Below are 22,577 nucleotides of genomic sequence, written 5' to 3'. Positions count from 1 at the left end.
TCTCACCATTATGTTATCACCTTGTGGCAACTTTACATAAGTCTGATAACTCAATAGAATTCTCACAATTCATTGGTTCATTAAACAGAGCATAAAAAGCAATAAATTCTGAAAGCAAGTCTGTCAAACTTTAAATTATGGGTTAAAATGTATTTATTGAGAATCTATTATATGATGAGATCTGGGAGATATACTTGGGCTCTTCCTTTGAAGAATTTATAGACCAATGTGAAAATGTGAAAGTGCAAGTCGTTCAGTCGTGTCCGACTCTTTGTGACCCCATGGACTATAGAGTCCATGGAATTCTCCAGGCCAGAATACTGGAGTGGGTAGCCTTTCCCTTCTCCAGGGGATCTTCCCAACCCAGGGATCGAACCCAGGTCTCCCACATTGCAGGCAGGTTCTTTACCAGCTGAGCACAAGGGAAGCCCACATGAAAAATAATCATAGAATAATAAAGGGCATCACTGTGTATCAGAACACTGTTTAACTTCCAACATCTGAACTCTGTTCTATTTGTGGATAAGCGCCTTTTTGGTGGGAGGCAAAGGGATGAGATATTTTCTCTCCTGAGCCCATGATAAACAGCTATGGCTGGGGAGCGTGGCAGAGATTTCACTAAATACTTCTACCTAGAACTCTGACACTGAATATCTGATGAAAGAGAGACAGAGTCCGAGAGAGATTGAATTTACCAGTGGCAATAGTTTACAATGTTCAGGTACAACAATGCTCAGCCGTGATTTTCTCACCTGACTGTTCTGCAGACCTTTGCTTGAGCCTCCTGCTATCTAGCCCTTCTTATTTCACTCTCCATTTTTAAGCCTTGCTGTCAATACATTCTGTTGACTATGTGAACTACCCAATACAGTTCTGCATCAATTAACTAGAATCTGTTTCTGTTGCTCGTAATCAATAATTTGGCTGGTATAATAGGATGCAATTACAGGCTCTGTAATGGTAATATTGGTTAAGTATATCGATACTGGTAACAAATTAGAGACTTAAGCTAATGTTTTTCTCTTTTATATTCCCAATCAGATTGAATCTTCCCAAGAAATCTATAAAGTAGGTATTCTTATTTTCACTTTGTCAAGAAAATCTGAAGATTGATTAGTTAACCTGCCAAACATAGCTGGCAACTGATAGAAATGAGATGTGAATCTAGGAAGTTAGCTTCAGAGCCCAGGCCCTTGGCCACTACATAGTATCCACCCTTCTTCATTACATAGCTGGGGTCATCCATGTAGTATCAATCTGTGAAGAAGGCCAAGTTCTTAGATTTACATCATAGAGGGTCAAGGAAGAATTCCATGCATAAGAAAGCAAAATTTCTGAGATAAACATGAAGGCCTCATGACGCATTTTGTCGGTCATAGAGGGAGTAGGCTTCTATTAAAAATAAGACTGGGTTGGTGGCATAGAACCAAACCATAGAGAGCTGTGAACATCATAGTTTGAAAGTGGTTGTCCTAACAGAATGATAGTATCTAAGCTGTGAAAATGGTATGAAAAATGCCACTGAATTTAATGACTAAAAGACAGGTGAGCTTAAAATGTGTACAACAGATCATCTTTAGTTGTTGCATTACCACAATTTCAGCAGCTATAAAAGAAAACTAAAATGTATAACACTGTAGATTGTGATTACTATCGGTAATACACATGGAATTCACAACTTGACCTGCTCATTAGATGAAGGCAGATGAGCTATTTGCCATACTCTTGGAGTACAAAGATCTAACAAGTCCTTGAACCTCACCTACCCTGTAACCTCTTCCCACAAGAGTCATTTTAAAGGGCTGGCTGGATGCCTCTAATAAGCTTTTGAGTTTTGTTCTAACTACATTAGAGTTAATTGACTATTCCAGAGAATGCTTAGCTCATGGTCATCATTATCAATATTTATTGAAGCTTTCCCTCTGGACTTTACAGAGTATAGTAATGTACTGTCTCAGAACACAGAGAGGAAAAGACTTATTTTTTTCCCTCACATCTTATATAGTTAAAATTAGAATCCCTCCATTACTACCACTGTTATATCCCTTTTAGAAAAGATATAAGGAAAACTATAATCAGTGAAAAAAATATGTAGAGCTAGTGGTAAAGAACCCACCTGCTGATTGAGGAGACATAAGAGATACCAGTTCGATCCCTGGGTTGGGAAGATCCCCTGGAAGAGGATCTGGCTACCCACTGCAGTATTCTTGCCTGGAGAATCCCATGGACAGAGGAGCCTGATGGGCTACAGTCCATGCGGTCTCAAAGAGTCTCACGGCTGAAGCAAGTGAGCATGCACACACCCAAGAGAGAAGGACTGCTTTGGCCAAATAACACCCCTGTAAGAGTTACTTTGCTGGACCACACTGCAACTGGGCTCAAAGCCCATTGGGCAGACTTAACTACAGCAAAAACCTCTCAGACTTTGAAACAATCCAACTCTAGGTACCAGACGGTGGAGAGAACTTGGCTCATCTCTGAGTTGCTCTAAAGAAGTTGACAGGTATTCTTAAGAGACACTGTGGTAAATAAAGTGTCTCTAGGGCTCACCAAATCATACTTAGAAATAAGGAACATACATCAAACAATATAGCCAGATGACAATCTGTTCTGTGTAATCATCTTAAGTCACTGTCAAAGAAACGTATCCACACAAAGGTAATAAACTTCTCAAATCCCTGACAGGAAAAGGTCAGATAAGAAAATTAGTGGAAAAGGCTGAGGAGGCAAACTGGAGACGGCAAGGCAGAGGCAGTCACACGCAGCTCCAGCTAAATGTTGTCATGTGGAAACGCCACCCTAGTGTTACTGGATCTTCCAGTTTTTCTAGAGAAGTTAGGAATCCAGGTTTTTATGTAAAATATTTTTATTTTTAAAGGTTAGCAGCTAAAAAAAAAAAAAAAAAAAAGGTTAGCAGCTAATTAGTGATATTTAAATACTGTGAGCCAAGCTAAGTTTCTATGGAGTCTGAAATCAGCCTGGGGCTGCCAAATTAAGACCACTCATCTACGTAAAATCAGATAAGACATTTCCTCTTAAGTCTTCCTCAAAGAGAGGTCACATGATCTTTTCATCTGCCAGTGGACATTTAGGTCATTTCTACGTCCTGATGATTGTAAATAGTGCTGCAAGGAACATTGGGATGCAATGAACATTTCTGATTGTGGTTTTCTCAAGGTCCATGACCAGGAGTGGGATTTCTGGGTCACATGGTAGTTCTATTTCTATTTTTTTAAGGAACCTCCATAGTGACTATACAGATGAGTGGATGAAGAAGATGTGGTACATATATACAATGAAATATTACTCAGTCGTTAAAAAGGAGAGAAATTTGTAACAGAGTTTGATGAGGATGGACCTAGAGTCTCATACAGAGTGAAATAAATCAGGACAAAAAAAAACAAGTATCATATATTAATACATAGTTGTTGAATCTAGAAAAAAGGTACAGATGAACCTATTTGCAGGGCAGGAATAGAGACAGAGAGAACAGATGTGTGGACACAGGGTGGGGAAGCAGGGTAGGATGACCTGGGCGATTAGGATTGACATATATACGCTAGCATGCGTTAAATATATAGCCAGTGGGAACCGGCAGGGTAGCAGAGAGGTCAGCTCCGTGCTCTCTGGTGACCTGGATGGGTGGGATGAGGGGCGGGTGGGTGGGATGAGCGGCGGGTGGGAGGCAGATCCAAGAAGGAGGGGCTATATGTACACATATAGCTGATTTACTTGGTTGTACAGTGGAAACTAACACAACACTATAAAGCAACTCTACCCCAATAAATAAATAAGAAGCCACACAATCTTTTCTCTTTAGATTGGAAATCAGTTTTTACCTCCCTATCCTAAGGGAAACTTCACCTACTTGAGGGTCTTCTCTCAGAGCATACTGGCAGAGCACATGCCAGCCAATCTAAATATCATAGAAACATGGAACTGAGGAAGGATCTTAAATCAGAATGTCAGGGAGGCGATGTAAAACACAGAACACATTGAAGTTTGGATTCACAGATATCTTTGCTTAAATTCTAGACTTGCTTGACATTTAGTTTCTGTATTTTCTCTCTGGGTTTGAGTATTCTCATCCATACTTTGAGCCATGTACCACTGATGACAATTAAGTAGGAGAAAACCTATGTACAATATCTGCTACAGGTATAATTTTTAGATTCTGAAAAGCTGTCAGTTCCTTGCCTGCTATGAATGCAGAAGGACAGATGAAAAATATAAGAGCTGGCAATAGACAGTTTGTCTCTAGCCTTCCTATAAAGTTGCAATATTAGTTAAGGTTATAAGTACTACTACTAATTCTTAAGAAATAATGTTAGATGAGGGCAGAACTTTATTTCCCTCATATAAAGGTCTAAAGGCAGACACTCTAGGATGATTAATGGCAGCTCTGATTCATCATCTCTTTGGGAACCTGGGCTCCTTGCAGTCACCATTCTGCCATAGCTGGGCTATGACTCTTGTCCATAGTTCAGGTTGGGTGTCTACCTTCCAGGCAGCACAATGGAGAAGAGGAAGGGATAGGGGAGACATAAGGGGTTCATTATCTGTCTCTTAACAGAGGTTTCCCCTAACTGCCATAAGATAGTCAGCCTATATTATATTCACAAGAATTCAGACATATGATAATCTTTTGCCATAAAGGACTCTGGGATACGTAGTCTGTATTCTGAGTGGCCATATGCTGCACTAAAATTTGTCACTGTGGAGAAAGGGAAGATGAGTTGTTGGGGAGAAACAGTCATTCATGTTTCAGAGAGCTTTCTACCTAAGGAGGTAAAGGAGTAACCGCATATGCCCATTCTCATCCTACTGATTGTCCTCATTACAAACAGATAAACTTCTCTCCACCTTTCTATTCTTTTTTTTCATTCTTTTGGGAGATATGAAAGGGGATTTCAGGTTGGATGAAGCACAAGCTGGAATCAGGATTGCTGGGGAAAAAAGAAGATTGCTGGGAGAAATATCAATAACCTCAGCTATGCAGATGACACCACCCTTATGGCAGAAAGTGAAGAGGAGCTAAAGAGCCTCTTGATGAAAGTGAAAGAGGAGAGTGAAAAAGTTGGCTTAAAATTCAACATTCAGAAAACTGAGATCATGGCATCTGGTTCCATCACTTCATGGCAAATAGATGTGGAAACAATGGAAATAGTGAGAGACTTTATTTTCTTGGTCTCTAAAATCACTGCAGATGCTGACTGCAGCATTGGAATTAAAAGACACTAGCTCCTCAGAAGAAAAGCTATGATCAACTTAGACAGCATATTAAAAAGCAGAGACATTACTTTGCCAACAAAGGCCCATCTAGTCAAAACTATGGTTTTTCCAGTAGTCAGGTAAGGATGTGAGAGTTGGACTATAAAGAAAGCTGAGTGCCGAAGAATTGATGCTTGAACTGTGGTGTTGGAGAAGACTCTTGAGAGTCTCTTGGACTGCAAGAAGATCTAACCAGTCCATCCTAAAGGAAATCAACCCTGAATATTCATGGAAGGACTGATGTTGAAGCTGAAACTCCAATACTTTGGTCACCTGATGCGAAGAACTGACTCACTGGAAAAGACCCCGATGCTGGGAAAGATTGAAAGCAGGAGGAGAAGGGGATGACAGAGGATGAGATAGTTGGATGGCATCACCAACTCGATGGATGTGAGTTTGAGTAAGCTCCAGGGAGTTGGTGATGGACAGGGAGGCCTGGTGTGCTGCAGTCCATGGGGACGCAAAGAGTTGGACATGACTAAGAGACTGAACTGAAAGGGGATGGTATGAGTGGAGAGCATGGGTTTCCACGTTAAAAAGCAAATGCTTTTCTCAAGCTCTGTTGTCCATCTTTGGTTGCTTTTGTGTGTGCCTCATTACTTTCAGCAACAAACTAAGATATATAATTAATGGGGGAAAAGGTTTTATTTTCTTTTAAACGTTAATTTTTGGAGCAGCACTGCTAGGTTTTTCAGCTTTAATGTACATCTTAAATTCTCATGGTGAGTGTGGAAGAACTAGAGGCAAGTCCTTCTCAGCAGAAGCTTGACCATTTCTTTCCTCACACAATTGGCTGTTATCTCTCAGTTACAGACCTTTAGATTAAGGAGCAAAGTATCTGATGCATCACAGATGTTTACTACAAGAGTAATGAGTGGGAAGGGAAGGGAGAAAAGGAAAAAAAGAAAAAGGAAAGAGAGACAAAGAAAACAGAAGGGAGGAAGGAAAAACTGCCTCTAAAAACACCATAATCTCTTCTATGTCTCCCCAAAAATCCAGCCATGAAACCAGAAATTATTTCACCATCATGAAGCAGGAATTCAGTGGCTACTTACTGCCAAGGCCTTCCTCAGATGGAGCTAAAATCCACACGAATATAATTTCCACGTACACTTGTTCTACCTGGCCCTCTCCAGAACCAGAAACAATTTCCATGGGATGAATTTTAAGCAAGTACTTTCTGTCTAGAAAAAGGATCACATCATCTTTTTAATGTATTTATGTATCTGGTTTTTCAATGGCAATAAGGCTTGCGTATCTTACACATAGAGAATACTGTATACCCAAAGCAGCTACACCATGTTCAAAGGATGAAAATGAATCATAACAAAGCTCTCCCCTTCTTTAGAACTCACACAGTGGTTAAAGAGTCAGGTTATAAGAAAAACAAAAATACACACAGAAAAAATACGTGAGTGTATCCAAAGATACACAGAAGAAAGCACATAAAAATAATTTTGGTGAAGGGGCTCATAATGTTGAAATTCTTCACTGAAACAACAGGCCAATGTTAGGATCTTAAATCACTGCTCTCCAAACCTCTTATGACTGCAAAATCAGGTCAGATATTTCCATCAGACACCCAAATTGTTTCAGTGCAGGATAAAGGGAAGTGGGGTTAGAGAAATTATTCCAGGAATAGGTATGAATATAATTTACACTCAGGCGTTTGTTCTAAAAAAAAAGAAAAAAGTAGACATGGTGAAACTATGCTTTGTTTATGTGCACTACAGCTAACAGTAAATTACACTGAAAGTGAAGAACACACAGGGGTAGCCAGAGCTATTTACTTCTTTGTCATGATGAGATATTAAAACAGAGTTGCTGCTAAGTTTCAACAGAGCAGCTAAGGCCACAGTTAGCGTGAAAGTAATCATATACTTTCCTAATTTAGATCAGCAAAATGGACACCCCTAAATAATAAAGTAGGCTATGAAGTCTCTTACCCACAGTATTTAGGATTTGTAAAATTATTATTATTCTTCCTAGACTTGCTAAACAGGCATTCCTTTTTGGAAGTGTTCCCCACACATGTGCAATGTTCATTTTAAATAAACTGTTTAGAATAACACATTTTCTGGACATGCATGTACATTGTGGGGAAATAAAATAAAATATGCCTATCACCCCATCGTAGGAAAAAAAAATTCATGACCAATGATAGACAAACTTCACACCATCCAAAAACACCATTAATATCTGCCAGTAAATCCAAGGTTTGCAAGGAATGAAAAGTTTGACTTCTGTTACTTTTTTTAATGTCTTCGGAAAACGGAGGTCACTATCAGTTGCAGAAGAGATATCCAATTGTGATTCACTCATTTTTTTAAAAGGAAATGCAAAATCTGCATATTATAAGAAATAATCAAAGTATAATACAGTTACTCTGGAAACCATCATATCTTTGAATTTACAGATATTAGAAAGGGTTTTCTCTCCTGATATTGACCTACATTTTTTCTATCAGTCTGTCCTTCTGACAACCACATGTCTATATGCAATAGACAGACACACAGACAATGATGTATAATAGCTGTATACATATATTCAGTTGTACAATGAAAATATTCCCTCACATATGTATATACAGAAAAAAATAAGCAAAAACACCACACATAATCCTTCCTTTCTTCTTCATGGTTATAACTAGCCTTTCCTCCTGAATTCCATTTTAAAATTGAAAATATGAATGCATAAACCCAAAATATGATTCTACTCTCAAAGCTTAGATCTCATAGAGTGGCACAATGTAGCTAATCTACACAGTCTTCCTAGAAAGATACACTTTAAAAGTAAAATTCATGGTAAAAATGGGCAGACCCTTCTGTTAAATCTCATCGTATAAGTTATTTTTCCAGGCCAATTGTCCACTTTTACCAAATGAATCTGCTTTGAGAAGCCCTTGAGAAATTCAGATTGACTCAGTCTCATAAAATTGTAGGGTTATTATATGATTGGTTGTTTTGTTTTGCCTTTGCTGGATTAACATGCAACAAAGTTTCAACTGATTTCAACTTTCTTCTCAATAAAATTAGAAAATTAGCCAGGCATCACTTAGCTTTGATTTGTATGATGTCGCTACGAGTTTCTAGTCGTTACTGATAAATTACCTGTTTAGTTTGGTAGGCATGCATTTGTGACTTCTATCCATCCAGTGGGTCACCCTAGAAGGTAATTTTTTGTTGACAAGACATTTTACTTTATAAAGCTTACTCTACTTTCTGTGTCCAAAAAAAAAAAAAAAAAAAAAAATTCTATTTGAAACAGAGCCAACATCTCATTCCAGGAAGAGGGAAGGATATCAAGAGTTTCCATGGCAATCAGTTGATGAAACTAAATTAGGCAGGAAACCTCTTCAGAATGCAAAGTAGTGTTGCAAAACAGAGGGATTTGAAATAGCCAGGAAGTGTGTCACAGCAAAACGAAAGAAACGGAGATATGAATACCTCCATAATGTAAACTTTCCAACTTTAAAATAAACAACGAAAAACTTGCCTTTGTCCTATAAAAATAAACTTCCAAACAACTGTCATCTCTCATCAAGTCTTTTGTTTCAGTTGGTTTTAGTTTTTTAAGTCTTATCTCCTGCAATCAACAGCATGTAAGAATATAAATCTAGTTGTTTATGTAGCTAAGAAAAAAATGTCTTTTACATTATTGCTGTTAAATTTAGTTTGTGACCCATTGTGATAAAATTGTACAAACTTTACAGTTCAACAGTGAGGTCAGAAGGAACAAGTGAAATTTATTTTAATGCAGAAAGAAGAAATAAGAAGATTAGTTGAAACTTAAAAAAATAGGGTTGTTTGTGGAAATTTATACTGATGGTTTAAAAATGTTATTTTGGTTTCTGGAGCAGAATGAAAATAGAAGACATGGAATAAACCAGTGGTGCTTCATCTACTACTAACTGCCAAAACTTCACAATAGTTTGCTTGGAAATATGATATTGACCTGGAAGAGTAACTATTTTCAGAAGCTCTTCAGATCACCTAAATCATCTGAAGCCTTCTTTTTCTCTTTAAGAAAAAGGTTCTCTTTTCTGAATTGCCTTTTCTGTCTCCTGAGGAAGGAGGCTGTTGTTGGAGCAAGCATTTCCAAAACAGATATACCCAAAAAATTTTCCAATTATTTCTAAAAATCCATGAATCACTGGAGAGCCTTTAGGTTAATTCAATACTTGTTTAAATTATGGGGTTTCTTTTGATAACACATAAAATAAACTTAAGAATAAATATACATTGCAGAAGAGGAAGGTTTTATAGATTTTTACCTCCAATATCCTGGCCTTAATTTCAATGTGAGTTTTAAAGCACAATCACAATTCTTACTGTGTTTAATAAGAACATTGGGGGGGGCAGATATTTTCATACCAAGTGATTGATGGAATTTCTCTAGCATCACTGGGCTAAGTTTTCCCATTTTGTTTCACTTTTTGAACTAGAAACAGCTTTATACAAGCACAGCTTTGTATAAAGGTGGTACGTCTTCATATCACACACAGACACACACTCACACTACTATACATACAGAGAGAACATGGTTTTAAGTACAGTGCCTATATGTAGCATGTGCCAGGGAGATGCCCACCTAAGAATGTTATCAGAAATTTGATTTTTCTGGTCACTGGCCATTGGATCCCATCACTATCATCTTCCCATATCTTTTCCCATTGTATTTCCCAAATTGCTAATCTCACTGGTGGCAAAACATAACAAGATGTTTTTAAATACAACCTCTTAAAAATCTACTCTAACCTGGGGAGTGTTTTTCTGTAAGCTAGAAAGAAACACCAGCAGGAGGTTGTCTTCGTTTGGGTTTAACAGACAGAGACAAGGATCTGAGTGCAACTGGTTTATTTGGGAAGTGATCTCTGGAGGAAGAGTAAAGGAATGGAAAGTAAAATGAAAAAGGAAGACCCTGCTGGGGATGGGCATGAGCAGATGAACCTGGTGGGAATTTGGGCTCATCCCATTGAGATATTTTACGAATTTGTGCAGAACATTCCTTAGAACCAACCCAGTAACAGAAGAAAAGCTGGGGTGTTTATCCACCAGCTCCCAGCCCTTATTAGTTGAGGGCGATTCCTGAGGTGTTAATTCCCTCACATCCCTGGCCTGTACCTCTTGGACCTACCATATCCCGTGGTCAGAGAATACTCTCAGGTAGAGAGTCAGAGGATACTTCATTCATCCTGAAGAGCTGAGTGACTCAGAGCGCCTTAGTGATAGTCACTCAGTCACGTTCAATTCTTTGCAACCCCATGGACTGTACAGCCAGCCAGCTCTTCTCATTGATGTCTCCAGCACTGCAGGCAGATTCTTTACCACTGAGCCATCTCAGAAGCCCCTTATAAGTTCTAGAAATCTGCTATACAACAACATGCCTGTCATTAACAGTGTCCCAGGCAGTGTTAGCATTAGTCTCTCAGTCGTGCCCGACTCTGTGAGACTGGGGACTGTAGCCTGCCAAGCGCCTCTGTCCATGGAATTCTCTAGGCAAGAATACTGGAGTGGTTAGCCATTCTCTTCCCCAGGGGATCTTCCCGACCCAGAGATCAAACCTGGGTCTCCAGCACTGCAGGTGGATTCTTTACCATCTAAGCCAGAGGGTCTTAAATGTTAATAATTCAGGCATTTTCTAGCGTTGACTAGCCATAGTGTGATGTCTAGAAACATCTCACAAAGCAGACCAAGTCTTCCTTCAGTAGGACTGCATAATAAACAGTGCCTGTTTTCACATGGTCCCTGGGGACAAACCATATTTTGCCCATAATAATGAACAGAGGTCTTCCTAACCAAAATGTCTGAATAGATCTGAAGAGAGTTCTTCAACTTCGAGTTATATTTAAATGTAACAAAATGGAAGGAGACACAATGCAGAATGAGAGTTGTGTAATGTCCTGTATTGTTAACTTGTACATAAATACATGTCCAAAAATTTAAACAGTGCAGGGTGCAGTCATGCTATTAACTTCTAAATTCTTTCATTAAAGGAATCAGTGGAACTGGTTTCACTATCCATCTGGTCCTTTCTGCTATCTCTTTTTTTTTTTTCCTTAACTCGGTGCTCACACATTTCAAGGTGCTTGTGTGCCTCCATAGGAAGACATCAGAATGGCTGCTTCTCTGATGCAAAACTCTTAATAATAACTTCAGAGAAAGCTGTTTCCATTTATTTTTACTGAAAACACACCAAGTCTTTTCAACACTATCCCTAAAGAGACTGCTTTTCTTTGAGCACATTTTTTCTCAAAATACTTGCTGTTTCCTTAAGAATAACAATTCTTTATTCACAGAGCATTGCAATTCCCAGCTCCATCTTTCTGATATACCCAAGATCATCAACGAGAAGAATTTTTTCCTACTTTGGCTTTCAATGGAGAAGGCAATTTTACAACATTTTACCTCCACATGCAGAAGTTTTTAAATTCTGGAGCATTTTCTATGAGTCAGTAATCTACACTCTAATAATGCCCTTGGAGTTAGCTGTCTGAGGTTTTACTATAGCAACCTTATACTCACTGATTTGTAGGAGAGGCTAGCGTTAAAGAAGAGACACTGTGCCTACCCATTGCCCCAAAACTAGCTACAGTGCAGGCCTAAACTAAAATTCAATGTGTTGGCTATGAAATTCTGTTTTCACCCGCTGTGTTACACTTCTGCCTAGGAACTACCCCTATTATAGTCTAGAGATATTAGCATCTCAATAAATATCGATTATCGCATCCCTCAGTGGTTTTAATATCTCAACTGTGCTGATGTTTCCATCATGAATTTATTCTGAGTCCCTCAACAAAGGTGGGTAATTAATGATTAATTTGTGACCAAATAGTGACAGAAGTCATTAATAATAGAAAGAATTCTATTAATAACAGAAATCACTAGTAATAGAAAATAACGAAGAAAGAAACTATAGCAAATTAGTCCCAGTCCTGATTTTTACTAACAGAGAACTCTGACAGCATCCATGCAAATGCACTAACCAATTAGCAGCAATACTGTGTACACAAGTAACTTATAGAAAAGGAGTAGCCTATCTTGAGATCATAGACAAAAAAAAAAAACAAAAAAACAGACAAATTCAATTCAGAATGATAGTATGTGAATGTAGTTCAAATTTTAAGCTTTAATTTCCGTTATTCAGTTCTATGGCTTACTACAGCCAAGTAGCTTATTTATAAAAAGTATGACTTACTAGGGGTTTCCCTGAGGGCTCAGCAGGTTAAAAAATCCACTTGCAATTCAGGAGATGTAGGAGACATGGGTTCAATCCCTGGGTCAGGAAGATCCCTGGAAGAGGAAATAGCAACTTACTCCAGTATTCCTGCCTGAAAAATAAGACAAAAACATCACAAGAAAATGTAACATACATAGACAAGATTCTTCATAACTTAATGATGTGCAGTTCAAAGCAGTGACAAGATTAGTTTCAAAGTAATTATTCCACACTTCAACTAATTTTAAATCCTGAACCTGGAAGATGAATATCTGAAATTCCTATGAAAATCAATAATCTTCCAGAAATAATTTAACTATGTCCTATTACTAACATTAAAAATAGAAAAAAATGTTATGAGCAGTGACACATTTGTTTACCACTATGTAGCAGGACTGGGATGAGGCTGATATTAGTCAAAGTAGGACTATTTAATTACCACATCTACATATAGAAATAACTCCTTCTTGAAAGCACTTTTTTTAATACATTTGTGTTACTACATTTTAAAGGAAGTAAGTAATTTTCCTTCATTGTGTATTTACCATTTTCTTTTCTCCAAAACTTTGGTCATTCACTACATTATGAAATCATTCCTTTTATGTTACCACCATTCTAATGGATCTTTGAATAGGATATTTTAAATAAATTTTAGAATAATTTTTGGGGGCTTAATTTATGAAATGGGCTGAATTTCTGCTAAGGGGTTAACTTGATCAAATGAAAAAGAATTCTGAGTTTACTTTTTGTAACTCCTCACTTTGTATTGTCATTTTTTTCAGTCCCTCAGTCGTGTCCAACTCTTTGTGACCCCATGGACTGCGGCCCTTCAGGCTTCCCTGTTTTTCACCATCTCCTAGAGCTTGTTCAAACTCATGTTCATTGGGTCAGTGACGTCATCCAGCCATCTCATCTTCTGTCATCCCCTTCTTCTCCTGCCTTCAAGCTTTTCCAGCATCAGGGTCTTTTCCAATGAGTCAGCTTTTCGCATGAAGTAGCCAAAGTTTGGAGCTTAAGTTTCAGCATCAGCCCTTCCAAAGAATATTCAGGGTTGATTTCCTTTAGGATGGACCGACTGGATCTCCCTGTGGTCCAAGGGGTTCTCAAGAGTCTTCTCCAACACCACAGTTCAAAAGCATCAATTCTTTGGTGCTCAGTTTTCTTCACAGTCCAACTCTCACATCCATACATGACTACTGGAAAAATCATAGCTTTAATTATATTGACCTTTGTTGACAAAGTAATCTCTCTGCTTTTTAATATGTTATCTAGGTTGGTCATAGCTTTTCTTCCAAGGAGCAAGTGTCTTTTAATTTCAAGGCTATAGTCACCATCTGCAGTGATTTTGGAGCCTAAGAAAATAAACTGTCACTGTTTCCATTGCTTCCCCATCTATTTGCCAGGAAGTGACTGGACCAGATGCCATAATGTTCATTTTTCGAATGTTGAGTTTTAAGCCAGCTTCTTAACAACCTCCTCTATCACCGTCATCTAGAGGCTCTTTAGTTCCTCTTCGCTTTCTGCCATAAGGGTGGTATCATCTGCACATCTGAGGTTATTGATATTTCAAAAAGCATGGTATTGGCACAGAAACAAACTCATAGATCACTGGAACATAATAGACAGTCCAGAAATAGAAACTCACACATTTGTGGTCAATTAATCTATGCCAAAGAGGCAAGAATACAATGGCAAAAAGACAGTCTCTTCAACAAGTGGTGCTGGCAAAACTGGACAGCTACATGTAAAACAATGAGATTAGAACATTCTCTCACACCACATGCAAAAAATATGTAAAAATTAATTTTAAATGGCTTAAGGACTTACATCTCCTACATTTAAGGAGATCTTAAAACTCGCAGAAGAGAACATAGGCAGAATACTTTTGATATAAATTGTTTTTAAGGATTATTCTCCTAAGGCAAAGAAATAAAACCAAAATCAAACAAGTGGGACATAATCACACTTAAAAGCTTTTGTACAGCAAAGGAAGCCATCAATAAAACTCAAAGACAACCCCTACAGAATGGGAGAAAATCTTTGCAAATGATGCAACCAGAGAGGGGTTAATCTTCAAAATATACAAACAACTCAAAATCAAAACAAATAAACAAGCAAAAAATCAAAAATTGGGCAGTAGACCTGGGCAGACATTTTTCCAAAGAAGATATATAGATGGCTAACACTCACATGAAAAGATGTTCAACATTGCTAGTTACTGGAGAAATGCAAATCAAAACAATGAGATACCACACAATGCTTGTTAGAATGATTAAAATCATCAAAAAACCTACAAATAACAAATGTTAGAGAGGATGTGGAGAAAAGGGAACCCTTGTACACTGTTAGTGGGAATGTAAATTGGTGCAGCCACTATGGAAAGCTGTATGGAGATTCCTCGAAATTGTGAATCACTATGTTCTATACCTGAAACTTACATAATATTGTACATCAACTATACCTCAGTTTTTAAAAATAAAAGAATAGCTAAAAAATAGGAAAGAGGCAAGCATAATGCATAACAGAGTCATCAGATGGTGGTGGAAAATAATGGAGGTAAATGAGTGCAGTTAAGCCAACACATCCTAGACAGTAAATCTTCACTTGGTTTTCCAATAACCATGGTTACAATGAATTAACTTGCAGATCTTCAAGTTGACTTGACTGAGACTGGGCAGTTGCCACACTGCAAGCTCCTTTAGTTTCTGGTCATTTCCACTGAAATAGAGAGGAAAGGAAAGTGGCTGACAGGGCCACCCTTCCCAACCATAGTCATGTCAGCTGGGGCTAGAGAAGGGAATGTGGGAAGTTTTCTGATTTTTCCTTAGAAAAAGACTTAGTGTCAGCAGCTTTCTCTCTAGTCTCATTCTCCTTGCAAACACCCCTCTCTTCCCATCCCCTTTCAGATGCAGGGAAACATTTGCCCTACAATTTAAATAACTCACAACAACATAAATAACAGATACTCGTTTTCACGAGAGTGATTTTAAGCTGTACCTCAGGCCAGCTTCTCAAAATTATAATTCACTTGGCCGATGTTACAGGAGAAACTTTGGAGGTGGAAGAGAACAAGAAATGAGAGTTGGACAGAACACGGAGTGTGGAGCAAATACCCTCAGATTTCCAGAGGCTCACTGTCATCAGAACGTCTACTGCTACGTGGTCAGGGTCCATTCTCAAAGGAGAAAGCTGCAGGAAGCCTCATCCCCTGGAAACTTCAAGATTCTGTCAGCTGGTGGGCAGAGAAGGAGCTGTGCTCTCATCCCCCCCCCTTAGCCAGGATCCCAGGTCACCAGCCAGTCTGTTATATGGGTGTTTTTTGCAGGAGGCAAGTCACAGCTGAGGACAAGAATGCCAAAGTCAGGATTGTTCCTGTAACTTTCCACACAGCCATACCTCATGAGGGTGATTCCAGGAGTCCCTGGAGATAGCAATCCAGGGATGTCCAAGTCCATGATATAAAATGAATACAGTTGCCCCTCCTTACCTGTGGATGTGGAAATTCATTAACTGAAGGGGGCGGGGGGGAAGGGGCACAGTGGTGAGGGGCAACAGAATATTCCACAAAAATCCTAAAATGCAGTGGTGGTATTTTCTCCAACACTACCCCAGAGCAAGATTTTGAAGTACATGGAAGAGAAAAGGACTAGAGTTTGGTTGATTAAGACCTTGCCTCAGTCATATTTCAGTCATACTTCCTTTTGGAGACATGGAAGTCTTTAGGGTAATACTCTATTTACAATATAAATCTGATTTTCCTTATTAGCTATTCAGTTTTTTCTTGACAAATTAACATTTGATACTTGATAATTCTATTTAGAGACTTTGGTAGGGGAAAACAGCCCTCTACAAATGACTAAATTCCCTCTGCTTACCTCAGACATAATTATTTGACAGAAGGTTCAGATTGCTTTGGTATTTTGGTAAATGGGATTAAGGTTTGTAGGATTCACTCTCTCATGAACAAGAAAATAGCTGAGGGTAAATGGGTTGAATGGAAGGCTCTTTTGAAATACTGAGTGCCCAGGAAATAGCTATCCTGCTGTACTGAAAAGTTCCTTTTTGGCTTTTCTTTGCAGACTTCGGTTCTACAGAGATGTATTCTGATACAGAAAAATAGCACTCTATTTATTATCTCAGACTACATCTCTAAGCAGGGCTGAACAGAAAGAATTCTAATACCACTTCCTGTCTCCCTGCGTTAGCTCTAATACTTCAGTGATGACCGCAAAATAGATGGTGTAGATTATAAAGCACTAGCTAGTATAGGCCAGTGGATCCTGTTTCAGTTTGAAACAGCAAAATGCCACTAATCCAATTAAGAAAGTTCAGCTTCCCAGGGCACTGAAATAAAATGTCTCTCAGGAGAGATTTGAATGTGATAGAATTAAGGCTTGATCCTCTCCAGTACATTTTGTGGACCTGTTAGTCAGGAAAATAATTAGAGATCATCAAAAACCCATATATATGTGCAAATGTGTTTACAAGAAATTTGATAAAGCATTGTTTTCCCCACCATCTTATGAACTAAGAGCATTGCCACATACATATCTTCACGCATGATTTTCCTACTCTCTCAGCTTTTCTTGTTAAAACCATATGCTAACACTTAACCCAGAACTTACCTCTTTTGTGAAAATTTTCCCAGTCTAGGATTTTAAATTTTATCTTACTTCCTATAATAGCCACTGCATGCTACTGTTTACCTTATCATTGGCAAGTTACTATTCATTCATTCATTCACTTATCTAGTCAACACATATGTATTCAAAACTCACACTGGGCTGGTCATTCCACTAGTTCCTAGATATACAGTGGTGATGAGGACAGAGGCAGCACTGTAAGAGCTTAAATTGTGCAAAGTTCTAGCCAAACAAACACAACACAACACCAGGGGGTTGGAGAGGAAGACGCGAGAGAGGTAATTAAACTGGGTGATCAGGTAAGGCTGGTGGTAATGAACACCTGTCACTAGGGGCTGCCCAATATCCTGTGAACACCCACCCTATACGGCTTTCTGCACTATGAAAACAGCCCTCTTAAGGTGGAAACAAAAACCCTACCACATAGGACAATAAAACTGTTGTGCATCTTTAGATTCCTTCAACTGCCTGCTTCCTTCAGAAGGTGGTACCCAATTTGGGTCTGTGTCATCCCTGAGATGCAGCTCTGGCCTATATGGTCCATATCAAACCCTCCCTTCACTCCTACCTTAAAGACAAAAGTTATACCTCCTGCTGGGGCAGTCATCTTCCAATCCTGAGATAATATAAGAATACTCACAAAGACAAAATGCACGCAAGGACTCATACATACACTGTTTTTAGAGTCACCATGGTCTAAAAAAGAACCTATACCATAACAAGTATATAAAGAAGTATTTATTTTAACAAATAAGATTACCCACTTGTCCAAAGAGAGGATACGACAATAATTTCTAGAAGATGCTTTATGCTGTATTTGAGATAAAACTCAGGAAAATTGTCAGCCCAGTTGAACACTTTCTAAAATCTCCACAAATTTAGAAATTACTGAAACTTCCCATAAATTTCAAGCTAAAGATCTCTAATCTCTAGGTAGCATAGTAAATCTCAAGATTTAACTTTCGATCCCACTAACACCAACCCAGGAAGAAGGCAATGGCACCCCACTCCAGTGCTCTTGCCTGGAAAATCCCATGGACGGAGGAGCCTGGTAGGCTGCAGTCCATGGGGTTGCTAAGAGTCGGACACGACTGAGCAACTTCACTTTCACTTTTCACTTTCATGCACTGGAGAAGGAAATGACAACCCACTCCAGTGTTCTTGCCTGGAGAATCCCAGGGACAGGGGAGCCCGGTGGGCTGCTGTCTGTGGGGTGGCACAGAGGCAGACACGACTGAAGCGACTTGGCAGCAGCAGCAACACTACCAACCCACAGACGTCAGATTTACTCTCTTAGCCAAGGTAGCAAGTAGAGAGATCTTTCCTTCTCTCATGCCAGTGGAGGAAGCATGGCTGCCTACTGTGAGCAGGTTCATGGAGCAGTTAACCAGACCTACGTCACAGGCTGACATTATTTATCTCAGCAGTTTCTTGAGGAAATGAATGCTTGAAGTCCAAGTTCCCCAAATGAAGCTCTGCCATAAGTATTTATCAGTATACTTCCATATAAAAAATGCTGCCCATTGGTATGCTCTGTCTATATAACTAGAATACATTTCAATTACTGATTATTTATTTCAGCCAAACTTCTTTTAAATAAATATTTCTTTGGAGATCAGTCTCCCATTTTATATTTTGTCCCTTTTCACTTCACTTGAATAATGCTTGAGTGGAATAGTGAAAGTTTTTTTTAAACTCAATTTCCCACTATCTACATGTAGGAGAATGAATAAACTGAGGGAAAATATTTTTCTTTTTTAATTGCCACCTTTGAGATTTTCCTCTCTAGCATTCTCTGAAATTAAGTTAGTTCATTCCAACAGACACCAGAGAGAAAAAAAAATTCTTGTCATTAAGACAAGAAAATATGGGCATAAAATTAATCGTGAAAATTTACTCATGGTTATATTGGTTAGCACAGGCCAAGAACCAATATTCCATTTGGCCTCGCCCATAAAGTCAATGTCTGGAAAAAAAAAAAACTAATAATTAAAGTTCTAATTCATGTTTCCTGGTACAGTAGAGCATTTTTTTAAAAACAGCTTATGCTAATTACATTCAGATGCATTAACATTATGATATTATTAAAAGTGAGAGGAAGAAGACAAGTCAAATTCCATTATCACAAATGAGGTTTTATGTTTCCATGCTAGAACAGTTAGCTTCTTCATTACACAAAACTGTCATTTCAATGATGAGCTAAATTCCAGGACAGAGGTGGAGCTTATCACTACAATGACTGAGACAATGATGTCCCACTGAACTGTGTACTGAATAGGGCTATGAAAATTATGTACTGGGACTCACAACTAAAATATAGTATGCCATACAGAATAACTAATGAGTTCTATAAAATGTAGACAGTAGAAGTCTAGTAGTAAAACGATATTCTATTTATACACTGTAGTAAAAAAAAAATAATAATAGAATAATGTCAATAAAACCTGTATCCCACACCGGAGAAAAAACATCAAAGGAGATGAGCTAACACAGAGATACATATACTCAAGCAAAGCCCTTTTTGAGAAGTGCTAAAACTACAGCATTCAATTTTTCAATAAAAATTCTACCACTTTACCTTGTCCCTTTAAGGCTCACTCAGTTTTTTTAATTAAAAAAAATTTTATTGAAATATACTTGATATACAATATTGTGTTAGTTTCAGATGTTAAACATAGTTATTCAGTATTTTTGCAGATACATTCCATTATAGGTTACTACAAGAGTCATGGGTATAATTCCCTGTGATATCCCATCCCTTATCTGTTTTATATACAGTAAGTTGTGCCTTAAGCCCATACCCCTTATATGTCCTTTTCCCCTTTCCTCTCCTCTTTGGTAACCACAAGTTTATTTTCTATAAGTCTGTTTGTTTTACATTCTTTTATATTATTTTTTAGATTTTCCATATGTGATATCATACATTATTTGTCTCTGACATTTCATGAAGCATAATATTCTCTAGGTCCATACACATTGCTGCAAATAACAGTGCATGTGTATGTGCTCAGTCTTTTCAGTCGTGTCTGACTCTGTGTGACCCCATGGAGTATAGCCGACCAGGCTCCTTTGCCCATGGGAGTCTCCAGGCAAGAACACTGGAGTGGGTTGCCATGCCCTCCTCCAAGCAATATTTTCATTCTTTTTTAGGACTAATATTCCATCATATGTATCTGTATATGTATGTATATCTTATAATCCAGTCATCTCTTAATGGGCGTTTGGGCTGCTTTCATGTCTTGGCTATTGTAAATAGTGCTGTAGTGAATATTGGGGAGCATGTATCTTTCTGAATTAGTGTTTTCAGTTTTTCCAAATGGATAACCCAGGAGTGGGATTCCTGGATCATATGGTAGTTCTGTTTCTAGTTTTTTTAGGAACCTACATATCCTCTTCTATACTAGCTGCACCAATTTACATTGCTGCCAACATACACTGTAATATTTTTTAGGTAATGTATATTTTCATTTTTTAAATAACAGCTTTAATGAGATAATTACACATTATAATCACCCTTTAAAGTGTAGAATTCAGTGGTTTTTAGTATATTCGGTGGTTTTTAAAGTTACCCAATAATTACTACTAATTCCAGAATATTTAGGGGGCTTCCCTGATAGCTCCATTGGTAAAGAATCTGCCTGCAATGCAGGAGACCCCGGTTCGATTCCCGAGTTGGGAAGATCTGCTGGAGAAGGGATAGGCTACCCACTCCATCCAGTATTCTTGGGCTTCCCTGGTGGCTCAGCTGGTAAAGAATCTGCCTGCAATGCAGGAGACCTGGGTTCAACTCCTGGGTTGGAAAGATCCCCTGGAGAAGGGAATACCCACTCCAGTATTCTGGCCTGGAGAACTGGGGTTGCAAAGAGTCAGACACAACAGAGTGACTTTCACTTTTTTTAAAAAAAAATTATTTTTTTATTGAAAGATAATTGCTTTACAGAATTTTGTTGTTTTCTGTCAAACCTCAACGTGAATCAGCCATAGGCATACATATATCCCCTCCCTTTTGAACCTCCCTCCCATCTCCCTCCCCATCCCACCCCTCTAGGTTGATACAGAGCCCCTGTTTGAGTTTCCTGAGCCATTCAGCAAATTCCCATTGGCTCTCGATTTTACATATGGTAATGTAAGTTTCCTTGTTACTCTTTCCATACATCTCACCCTCTCCTCCCCTCTCCCCATGTGCAACTTTCACTTTCTTTCCAGAATATTTGCATCACTCTGAAAAATGATCCTATTCTCATTTATCACTCCATTCCCCACTTCCCCGCCTTCCCCCTCAACATTCATTAATCTATTCCTAGGTATTTTCCTATTCTGAGCATTCCAAATGATACAATATGTGGCCTTTTGTGTCCGGCTTCTTTCAGTTAACGCCTTTCAAGTTTCATCCACATTATAGCATGCATTAGTAATTCATATGAACATGTGATAGACATTTGAGTTTTCACTTTTGGGCTATTATAAATAATGCTGCTATGAATATCCATATAAACAAGATTTTGTATAAACATGTTTTCAGTCCTCTTGGGTATATATACCTAGCAGTAGGATTGTGGGTCATACAATAACTCTTTAAACTTTGAGGAACCGCCAAATTCTTCCGAAGTGGTTACACAATTTTACAGTCCTGGGGACAATGCGTGAGAGTTCCCATTTCACCACATTCTCACCAACACTTGTACTGTTTTTCTGATTTTAGCTATCCCAGTGGGTATGAAATGGCATCTCATTGTTTTGATTTGCATTTCCATAATGACTAATGTTAGATGTAAGATGTTGAAGATCTTTTCATGTGCTCATTGGAGCCATTTATTTTCTTTGTTGAATTGTGTGCTAGACCCTTTGTTGTTTTTTGTTGTTGTTGTTAGTTTCAAGAGTTCTCTGTAATTCTGGATACAGACCTCTTAACAGATAAATGTGACTTACAAATACTAATATTTTCTTGATTCAGTGGGTTCTCTCTTCACTTTTTTTTAATTATTTATTTTTGGCCGTGCTGGGTCTTGGCCACTGTGTGTGGGCTTTTCTCTCGTGGCGAGCAGGGGCTTCTCCCTGCAGTGGCTTCTCTTGTTGCCGAACACAGGCTCTCGGCAAGTGGGCTTCCATAATTGGAGCACTTGGGCTCAGAAGTTGTGCTTTGCAGGCTTAGTAGCTGTGTGGCATGTGGAATCTTCCCAGACCAGGGATTGAACCCGTGTCCCCTGCATTGCAGGCAGATTCTTACCCACTGTATCACTCAGGAAGTTCTCTTTTCACTTTCTTGATGGTGTTCCCATTTGATGCACTCAAGTTTTCACTTGTGATGAAGTCCAGTTTATGTATTTGCCTGTGCTTTTAGTGTCACTAAAGAAACCACTGCTTATGAAGATTTAGAGGTTTGTTTTCTTCTACCAATTTTTGTCCACACTATAAAGATGCCCAGACTCTTCTACCAAACAAAGA

At 38.5% G+C, this 22,577-nt stretch overlaps 1 long non-coding RNA gene across 1 annotated transcript in view; it reads right to left on the bottom strand.

The window, feature by feature from the left end:
• The window catches only part of LOC122674415, a 79,576-nt gene extending 66,978 nt beyond the window's left edge, over positions 1–12,598 (bottom strand). The window contains exon 1 of the long non-coding RNA XR_006334966.1: positions 12,469–12,598. This is a non-coding gene — a long non-coding RNA (uncharacterized LOC122674415). The remainder of the gene's footprint in view (positions 1–12,468) is intronic.
• Between the last annotated feature and the right edge of the window lie 9,979 nt (positions 12,599–22,577).

This window comes from Cervus elaphus, chromosome 18 (assembly GCF_910594005.1).
Source record: "Cervus elaphus chromosome 18, mCerEla1.1, whole genome shotgun sequence".
NCBI classification, from domain to species: Eukaryota; Metazoa; Chordata; class Mammalia; order Artiodactyla; family Cervidae; genus Cervus; species Cervus elaphus.
The sequence above is the reverse complement of the archived record's forward strand: the minus strand, read 5'-3'. Positions and strand labels throughout refer to the sequence as shown.